The following is an 11,383-nucleotide window of genomic DNA, read 5'->3' on the forward strand; positions in this document are numbered from 1 at the left end:
AGCAACTGCAAAGATGCCTGACATTTCCCAGTATAAAGGCTGTGTTTATAGATGCCTGTGACTGTCAAACATCAGCTGAAATTTTCCATCCAAATGCTCTTTTCACACTGGGCCCACACAGCATTGTTTTTTGTCAGGACAACTCTCTTGGTAGGAGAGCTGGGAAAAATAGTCATGTAACCTCGATGCTATTCTTGTGCTTAGGAAATCCCTGCAGACCTGCATCTGAGTAGGCAAATATAGTTTTTTAAGGCATTTTTCTCATTTCTGTGAAAGAGTTTGCTCAAACACCACTCAGAAGCCAGGTGGAGTGTTATGGTTCAACAAAGACACGTGTTTGCTGCAATGACAGGAGATGGCCAGGCAAACATGGGTTGAAATGTTTTTGTCTTCTACAGAGGCTGGGAGTTCATTCAGCAGTTCATTAAGAGTCAGTGAGAGTCACCTGCTGAACAGTAACCAGAGGAACTCAGTCATGGTTTTGAGCCCTATTTCTGCTGGCTTTTTGGTGGTTCATAGCAGATAGAGTGTGACTGGTTTAAGACATAATTTTCTACACGTACATTTCTTTGGCAGGGACAGCTGCCATCACATTAAAACATGCTACATGCTACGGCAGGCAATGCCCAACCGTTTAGTTTAAACAAAGTAAGCCATTTAAGCAGATACAGGAATTCTAGCTCTGTTGGCAGAATACCTTTATAGTGGACCATATACTGCAGCAGAGGGCCAGAGAACACACAGGAGGACAGTAATCTCATTTCTTTCATTAGACCTCCTAGCCTGTAGTCATGATTGTGGCTTCCTATACTGATTCAGAATGCATCTTAAGCAGCAAAAGGGAAAAATCTGCCCTGTGGAAACGCCAGTTCTCATATACCTAGTATAAACAAAGCACAATTTTAATGATGCCACTGTATATTAAATAATTTTGGGCACTGCCAGCAATGAAATCATGACATTGCACTAGTATGCCTTAGTGAAAGCTGAAATAAAATCAGATAACTGGTATCTACCAGAGCAAGGGCTCTACAAGGAAACAGCTGCAAAGGTGGAAAGCATTAGAACAGATGAGATCCCAATAAAGGAAAACGCATGACCAAAGTAAGAAGAAGTGTTCTTTGAAATAAAGAATTGACTGCATTTTTCATATGGATAGAGGGAATGTGTTGAGCATTTAGAAAAAAATATATTAATTTGAATCAATTTTAAACCTCTGCAAACACTGACATTCTCAGAATATATATTTTAAGATGGGCAATCAATGACAATTTCCCAGAATTGCTTGTCTCCACCTATGTAATTTATGTACAGTAATGAAAAAATGTACTTTAAAGTCTTTTCAAGCATTGCCTTGACAAAGGCATTACCAGAAATGTAATGAGCACTGTAAAATTTTTAGTTCAAACTCAAGCTCTGCTTTAGGTAAGTCCATCCAAAAGTTTATGTAACCTCTCTTTCATTATGATTCTTGTAATACTTTGTAAAACTATGTTGTAAAGTCATGCTATTTCAGGGAGACCTCAGGTTTTGTTTTAAAAAATAAAATGCCAGCCTTCACAGGAGGAGTGCAAAGGATGAGGAAATTAATGCAGAGAGCCTGAACGTTTTAGTACAAAAGCTGAAGAAAAGGAACAATTTTTTGCCTTTTTTTAGTTCAGTTCTTCAGTTTTCCAGCACCCAGATTAGCATTATGTGGATACATTTATCCATGGGTAAATGCTTCGATTTCTGTTTTATAGCAATACAGTCCTGTTCTCAGCAGATGTCATTGAGAAGTGGAGATCTCTGTAAATGGCCAATGCTGCAGAGCATTAACTGATCACTGCTGTGTATCTTCAAAGAATGAATAATTATCAGTTTGGGGTGATATTAAAAGTCTGGAATGTCTCCTTGGGAAACAACAGCTAAATTTATTCTTAGTATTACCAAACTGTGTTGCGAGTGAGTTTTTAAAAGGTTGTTAAAATAAAAACCAGCTTAACGGAGTGACAGGAGTGAAAGTTAAATTTGTTCGGTTTCCAACTAAAACAATTAGCTTTCTGAATGCCAATTTTAGAAACTTGGTTTGACATATGCAATCCAGTACAGGAACATTTTCACCCTGTAGTTGGTTTCTTACTCGATTCTTAAAGCTTTTTAACTCCTGAGCCTTAAAATGTTCACCACAATTCGTCTTGTGACAATATGGCAGTGTTAATTACTTTAAGAGCTGTATTGTTGTGGTTGCCCATCGTTTTTTTACCAGCATTGTACTAGTACCTTTGTCATTTTAGACCCAGTTTTTTCATGCACTGAGCTGGGAATTGGGTTGTTGCCTGTGTGGGCTTGAAGGAAAGAAGTCTGTGCCATTGCAACAGAAGCCCTTTATAGCCACACAATTACTTCTAATTCAGTTGACCTGGTGACCTGAAGTGTCCCCTCTGCAAGACGGCAGAAAATACTGACGGATTTTCCTGAAGGTAAATTGTAGAAGCCCAGCCCAGTTCTGATTTTATGCCAACGTACAGGAAATTGCCACGGACATGACACTTCTTTCTGTCAAGGAAAAATATTTTGTATCAGCTTACAAATGTTGCAGGGGAATTGAACCAATTGCCAATAAACTAAGCAAGTTTTGCCTTTAAGTTCACAATTCATCACTAGTATAATACCTGAGTTTTAGATGGAAACACATTTTTACAGTTGTTTCATGCAATATATGTTCCAGATAGAAATGTGGATACTCGAAATTAATTCAGCCATTCCCCATGGTGGCATATTTTGCAGTTCAAATTCTTATCCTCACTGAGCTGGATACTCCAGTTCCTCTTGTGGTGCAGTTATCATATGAGGAATAGCATGCACTTACTGTAAGTTTTTAACTTGAGCTATTGAAACAAAAAAGTTCTGAAAATACAATGACAGTTTATTTAAACCACTCAAAAATTGCAATTCAATTAATATATCGTTTTATTTTTATAAATAAATTTCTATATTTTCATTTGCGTTATTATGTAATAAGAACAAAACTACTTTTAAACCCCAGTGTTTCCAAGTGGGGCATTTTCTACTTCTTTTTTAAAACTTGCAATGATTTTGTTTCAAAATGTAAATTACTTAGAAGTTAAAAGAAATTAAAAGAGAAATTAAAATTGAAAAATTGGTGGATATTTTGACTGACTTTATCTGTCTTGTCTTTCAGTTCAGAAATTAAAGCTTTTCCAGTGAGCATTTCTATTAGGTTAGAAAAGGCAGAGAAAATGTATTTTATATTCTTATAGGAAAATTAGTTCCCTTGTTGCAGAGTTTTATTGAGATGAAGTATTTATGAACTCATGGATATCCATTGAGTTCTTTTCCGGAAATTTTACTTAATCCCCTGAAAGGCTATACTTCACTACAGCTGCAAGTTTGTAATTACTATGAAACAGGGTGATTGTTTTAAGGAACATTTTCACACAAACTTACATGCAAATTGATTTACAAAGCCCAAACGGGAAAAATTCCCTGAAAACATATTTCTCATAACTGATAACTGATTTACTGCTATGCCAGCAACTTACGATTGTTGTGTAAGTCAGGTCTGACTCATAAAATTGCCTGTTACTATCCATCTAATCAGGAGAAACAGGAAGGAAAAGAAGGTTTGAGAGAAGGAACCAGAACAATCATCAGTCATTAACCTAACAGAGGCAGCAATCCTTATAAAAGGAACATCCTCCAAAAAGTCCAAAGGACTCAGAAAGTTTATTAAAATAGTTTTGCCCACTCTCAAGTGAGTGATACTCTCTCTCTCAAACTGAAAATAGGTTAGGTAATCTTACTTTATGTAAAATTAAGTGTGCAGTCACCCCAGTCTTGCTGGACTGTGTGACGGAGATAGATATATTCTGTTTAACAAGCTGTTTGTACTGCCAAGTAAGCACTGTGTTGTCAAGGCCTGATTTAGCAGGAACTTACTTCACAGACACTGTGGAAGCCTTACGCTTCCATTTATGGTTATTTACCAACTATGTCACCAGTTAAGAGTGGAAAATTTATCCGTATGATTGTCATTCCAGCACATGATATGCAAAAAATAAAACACAACTTCCAAACTGTTCCTACTGCTGCAGACCTGCTGATTCCCAGTCTGATTTTCAGAGGTGCAAGAAATAGCCACTGCCACTGCGTCCAATGAGAGTGACATACGACAAGACCCTCCAGGCTGTAATCCTCAGATGACACAATGTTCTACAATGTTCTACATCTTACAGACGCTGCCAACCAAATGGCCTCTTTCACATCATCACCCACTTGAGCACTCTGGGTTCCCAGCAAACAAACTACTTCAGGGTCTGAAATCCCCTCCTTACAAGTAAGCATGTACTCTGTGTATCTCCGTCCTTCTCAGCAGTGGAATTACTGAGTAAAATGAAAACCTCAGCTCTGACACAATTGTTTGATGCTGGGAGCTGGGCAGTGATTACACAGAAATGGGACATTTATTCTCAAATTTATCCTGCCTATCTATCTCCTAGCCCAGGGATGCTAGGTAGTAAAGGTTGCAGAAATATTGCTGGTTTTCTTGCTGTACTAATAGATTAGTACATGAAAGAGAAACCAAATTGATAGCAGAGATCTATTTTTCATCCATTTTAAAAGCCCGTGATTTTTAACATTAAGTCAAAGCACATGAAAAGTTTAAAAACACAGGGAAAGAAATGTTCCCGCAACACCTCTTCACCAACATATCTGAAAGAAGATACACAGTCAACATAATGATTGATACAGGGATTCTTTGCCTTTTATATGTTTGCCTTCTACAACAATAAAGCAAGGGAATAAAAGCAAAATACCATCACTCTGCTCTGAGTCGTAGCATCTCTGACAAGAACTCAAAGCTTAAACTACTCAGGAACACAAACACAGAAACACAAACAAACAAACCCAAAAAAAGGAAGAATGAAGTAGCATAGAAAAACAGCTCCTTCAAAGGGAGAAATATTTTAATAGCAACATTATTTCTGAGTTTTTGGGAAAGACACAATATGTTTAAGTCTCAGTTCAACAAACAAATTCACTGGCCTTTTAGAAAGCACTTTGACACCTAAGGATTAAAAAACCCATTTTAAGGAAGAGCTCCAGACAGAATTCCAGTGATTCTTTAAAAAGTGTCAATGTCATGATATAGATCACTTTGCATAGTTGCTTAACCATTTGCTTTGGGGTTCTTTTGCACCCACTGAAAAATAAATACTTTACCTCACCATCTGTATCTGACTCTGCCATTTAAGGGAATACTATTGGACAAAGCACTTGAGATTTTTTTCTCTTTTTAAGAATTCTTCTCTTCCTCATGTCAAGGGTCAAGTAATTGTCCAGCATATATAGTCTAAATTCTACCTGACAAATTGATTCTGCCAGGGAACTTGTTTTATCTTCTGACAATGGCTTATGAAAGGAAAAAAAATTCTCACAGCAACAACCTGTCTGCTAAACAATCTTTCCATATTCAAGTCACTCTGATTGTTTCTTCTGGAAGATCAGACAGACATGAGAACAGTTCTTTAAAATTATAAAAATAGTCCGGAAGAAACCTTTCACTAAGGTCCAGGGAAAAACCACAGAAAACTAGTCAAAGGCGTAATTTCAGGATACCTCAAGAGATTTGGATCCAAATCCTGACAAGCAGCTGAGGACCCTGGGTGACTGCAGGTGCCGCCGTGAAGTGTGGAAAGTGGTGGAGCAGCGCCTCCTTCTGTGGGCATATCTGTTCTCTCAGCCTCTGCAGAGCTCTGTCCGCAGCCAAAGTCTGATTTATTTTTCTCTTTTGTAACCTACCAAACCTTTTGGTGCATCTCTGAAGAGTTTGCTCTCGGTTCTCACAACCTGCAAGCCAGGAAGCGTGTTTAGTTAGGGATATCCATTAGTACGTATGTAATTTGGAAAACTGTTGTCAGACAAACAAGCTTTCTGTTTTCATGTATCTTCCATTCTTGGTTTTGCCTGACCTTTCATCTGGTTCTGCAGCCTACTACTGCAAAAATGAATCTGTCATTGAACTAATTTGAACAAGTCAGTCTTATTTAGGCCACAGTGCTTTTAGAGAAGTAACATGCTTAGTTACTCTAGAATTACCAGTTATTTTTCCCCAGGATGCTCCTCTTGCACAGAAGGGAAGGGCTGTTTCTACCTACCTATTTAACTGAGGGTGCTGGTTTGACTTGCTCATGTTGATCTTTGTCTGCCAGGTTTTAATTTGGATCAGATTATGTCAAACATGCCAATTCCCATCCAGTCACTTTCATGGCTATATAGTTAATCAGCAACACTGTCCATCCTGTAGCATCAGGAATACCTGAGGGTTCGGGGCAGATAAAAAGAAAATCCCCACCAAACTAAAAAAATTCATGAGCACAGCACTTTGCACTCTGACCACCTCTTTTTTGAAGAACATGATTAAAGTAATCCCTCCTTCTATGACAGTGGGTCAGGAAAGCTAAAACTTACCTTCTCAGGCACTTTTGATATCATAATTCAGTCCTGCAACTGTGTCAGCAAAGTCATCCATCAAAACCATGAAGTCAGTATTCTCTTACTTTTAGAAGAAAGAGGAAAGAATTTGCAGGGGGAAAAAAAACTCACTCTGATTTTAGAGTGCATCAGTCACTAGATTCACACTAGAGTCAATCAGCCTAAAGTGATACAGATTTTTATTTTCCATAATCTCTCTCTTTTACCAACTAGGAAAAAAGACCAAAATCAAACAGAATTTCTGCATCGCTGTACAGCTGACAAAGTTGCTGAAACAAATGTTACCACTAGATGACACCAAATACTCGTTTAATGTGACTTTTCCTATCTGTGAGTAGATCGGCTACTAGAAGGGAAAAACAAAGTGGAGCGGCAGGGATAAATCCTCTTTTGGAACAAATTCGGTTTCCCCTGGAAAAAACAGCAGAGTTCTTCACCAAGTAAAATTTTCTTACTTATTGGATAGTAAAGTCTTTATTTCAGTTCAAGTAATATGCTGCTTTTAACTTTGAGTTGTCCTCTGAAATATGACTTTCTGATATTCCTGTTTGCAAACCAGAACTCCAGCAACTGTGTCAGTTTTCATTTTTACTCACCTTCCTCCAATTCCTCTAAGAGAGACATTGATCCCACAGGCATGTTTTCAGAAACAAGTAGCAGAACATTTACCAAGAAGCAAATAAAAACATTATGATTTTTAAAGTTTTGTTTATTCAAGCTGTGATTTATAAGCAAACCAATCTATTTGAAGATGTCCCTGCTCAGTGCAGGGGTTAGACTAGATGGCCTTTAAAGATCCCATTTGAACCAAACTGTTTTATGATTCCGTGGTTCTATGGTTATGCTTGAAACCTCCTGGAAAGAACAGCATAAATGTCATAGAAATGTCACGCCTTTTACCAGGTAGTCCCCAGCATATTGATAGTAGCCATATCAGTTAACAACAACCAGGCCCTTTCATCTTGTTGTAACATTACTATTATATTGTAATATATTGCTAGCAGGCAATTGTAGTGTATATGTAGGGGTTTTGAATAAACTTTATGAGATCCTATGCCATGGTTCTCACCAGCCTCTTGTTTACTAAAACAAAATTCTGCACTGGTCAAGACAGAGAAATGTAGCCTTTACTGTTGCATTTAAGTGAAATTATAAAAAATACCAATTTTAATAGTATAAGATTATTATTAGCTGCTCATTTTGAGAAAAAAGAAGCTTGAACATTTCAAGAGCAGTACAGAGAAATCAATAAAGAAACCAAATAACAAAGTAATTGTGCTTGTCAATTGAAATTATTAAACTGAAAGAGATGCAACAGATATGAATCCTATTAAGAGAGCAATGTGAAATTAGTAGGTATTTCAGACTAGCTGAGTGAGGACAATAAGATTAGTAAGTCCATTCTGCTCAAAGACTGGAAGCACTACAATGAAAACACAATTTAGACCAGTATTTTAAAGTAAATTCAAGTTACAAGTGCTTTACTCATTTCTCAATGAGCAATACACATCCTAGAATGCTTGGCGCTTGATCTGTTGGAGCTGCACTCTTTTCTGAAAATTTCTGTGGATGTTGGTGTATGTGGTGCACTGGAGCCCTGGTGTCTCTGTGAAGCTGCTGGCCATAGCCAGAATCGGATTTCCTCTTTGTTCCCTTAGCCTGCCCGTACACAGCTGGAAGAGCAAAGGACCATGTGTAGGGCACTGGGATGGGAATGTAGCCTTGTCATCCTGCAGGATGCCACTGCCACTGCCAGTAACAGGCCACAGGCTTTGCAGTACATGTGTAGCACCTCAGGGCTGAGGTTTGGCACACCTGGTCTGGCCAATCTTTTCCTGACCCGCTTGAAGCTCTGACTACTTCAATTTATTTGTGACAGCAGTATCTCTAACTGGCCAGGTGTAAATTGCTAATTTGTTTTACTTTTTTATCCTTGGATGTTACAGCTGGTGTTTTTACAGCTAGTAGTTACAAGCTGCCATTCTGTGTAGGATGAGATATTTATGGCTTTAATGTAAGGATGAAGCATAGGGAAACATCACTGATACAGTATCAGTGGCCTTGAGAAGTGGAGACAAGTATTGTAGAGGAGTACAGGCATTAGGGGTGATAAGAAACGCAGCACAGGCCCAGCACTGGAATCCCACTGCTATAAACAATTCAGCTACAATCAGTTAAAACCATGTAGACCTAGACCTGTATTTAGTGTATATAATGTATATGCAATTTATATAACAGATCTGGAAGCAATGTGAAGCTGTAGAGCAGTGCAAGATGAGAAAATCATGGTTGCTCATGTGGGCTGAGGGAGGAGTAACAAAAAATGGACACTGTTTGGGCCAGTGTTCCTGGTAGCAGAGGAAACGCCCCACAAGGAGAGGCAGATGCTGCTGCTGTGAGCTCTGCAGGGCAGCTGGGCTGATGATGGCAGTAGAGAAACAGAGTGGCTCACAAGGACAGCAGGTGGCTGGGAACCCAACCCTATCCATCCTGTGTCCCCTCTGGTCACATCCTGCCTACAGGAGTTGGAATGGAACATGGAAAACATGTTCCATGCTCCAGCAGGTGGGAGGTTATACATAAGGGTTAAAAAGTAAGAGTCTAGTAAAATACTACCAAACTCAGAACTGCCTAAATTTAAAAGGGCATAATAAATTAAACTGTGATCATCCATTCATCTTCCCAGGTAATTCCTGAAGATTAAACCTAACAGGTGACATAAACAAATGGCACAAGAGTGTAAGGATATAATTTTTGTTAAAGTTTAACAGAGCTCCTAAAAACATGTGTAAAGTATACCTTGGGGAAAAATGCTGCTTTGTAAAGTCTATTTCTGTAGATGTCTGATATTCATGAAGGCACAATGATCAAATCATTGCAATTTCCCTCTAGGACAGAAACTCCTCAGCCTCTGCTAGGGAACAAAATGTGTGGGGTTTGTTGACAAGATCACCTTCTACGTAGTTTTGTGCTCTTGGTGGAGGGACTGAACCACCATTACTGCGAGCTATCTGGCTGGGAAGTAAGGCCAGGTCTAGATAGCCATCATTTCTTCAGGTGTGGCTGTGCCCCTGTTGGAACCTGCACAGGAAGAACTGCTAATGTTTGTCTTCACCAGATCCCTCCTCACCCTAACCTGAGCATCCCCTGGCTTCCCCACCATCCACACCACAACCCCAAGACAGGGCTCAGTGGTGTCTGCCTGTCCATTTCACCCTCCCACACAACCTCACTTCAGCCCAATTGTAGCTCCTTGGAGAAGGCCATCCTTGACATAGCTCCCAGTAACACAAATATTACAGTAATTACACAGCTTTTACAGAGCTGTCATTATTTTTCCTTTTCTTTTGGTTCTGGCATGATGCAAACACAAGACATAGGACCCCAGCCTGTGGGTGTACGAACAGATGAGAAAATATTGGTTAAATAAATGTCCAAGAAATGTAACCAGTGGGCTTCTTGGGAGATGGGGATAAAGATGAGTTGCTTGGCATTTTTCCAGTGTCATTATGCGTGAACAGAATAGAGGACAAAGCACTGGGGCATCCTGACAGCCAGCAAGAGGAGAACAAACTCCAACCCTGCTGAGGAGCTGCTTGCTCTCCATCCCAGGGGATGCCTTGAAATATGCAGGCAGTTTACAGAAGACAAGCAGACAAGATGTGCATACTGCCTAGAGCTTCTCTGACATGAGCATTGCAAGCAGTGCAGGGGAAGTCCTAGCAAGAAGGGTAAGTGATACCAACATGAGCTATAGAGAGTGCAGAGCTTATACTTCCAGGTGCAGCAAAAAAAACCCCAGTATATTGACAGTCATCATGGAAATTTTAGCGTGTGGTGGAGTGTGTGGTGGGTGAACAAATATTTAAACATAAGCACCCAAAAATGACTTTGTGTAAGCCATCCATGCCTTTTTCCCTTATGACTCATGGTTGAATCTCTTTTTATTAGGTCTCTGAACTTTTTTTCAAATTGAAAATTAGCAACACTTCAGAGATTAATTGCTTTAAAGAGAACAGAGTTCCTCCATTACATGAGGCCTTTATAAGAGGCATTTTGATCACTTTTCCTGTGACAAACAGAAGCAAAAGCTTCTATTATAAACTAAAAATTATAAATGTATTATCCACAAATTTAAATTTATGTGATCTTAATACTCAATGAATAACAGTGATGGCAATCATTTGACAAATTTTCATGCAGGACTGTGTGTCATTTATGCAGTCCGAAACAGTGTGAGAACATATACTAGTTTTATAAGAGTTCTAACTGCTAAGGGAAACAGTGTCACTCAGCTATACCAGTTCACTCAGGTGCCACCAAGGTCTGCTAAACACAAAGCAACATTGTCTAAGCAGATTGTTCTCTCTTTATACCTTGCTTCAGAGAAAAAAATAAGTCCTGAAAACTACTTCAAGCTATCTAAAGCTACTTCTAATGTGAGGAATGAAGTCATGCCTGCCGATGTATCTACTGGGAGAATAAAGAGTTCTATCTTACCTAAGAAACATTATTTAAATTAATCAACTGAGACACCAGCTCCAGGCAGTGAAAGATTAATGTCTTCATCCTCAGCTCTTTTGAAAACAAATTCCAAACTCATATACTGCAGTAGAAGCAAAGACTGCTGATACTGCCTGAAGGAGGGACTGAGGGAATGGCCTTCCTTCTTTTCTTTTTAATGTTAGGTGTGAGACAAGTTTCTGCTTACTCAGATACATCACCAAGCATGCACAGCAAGCACTATAGCTAAAAGTCCATCCTTCAGAACTGCATGTCCTAGAATTTCGTTTGCAAACATTTTTAATTCTACATTATCTTCCTGCATTGACTCATTTTGCTTTCACACAGCTGCAGTCAAAATATCCCTCTAAAGCTAAGAGGT

Source organism: Melospiza melodia, chromosome Z (assembly GCF_035770615.1).
Source record: "Melospiza melodia melodia isolate bMelMel2 chromosome Z, bMelMel2.pri, whole genome shotgun sequence".
Lineage (NCBI taxonomy): Eukaryota > Metazoa > Chordata > Aves > Passeriformes > Passerellidae > Melospiza > Melospiza melodia.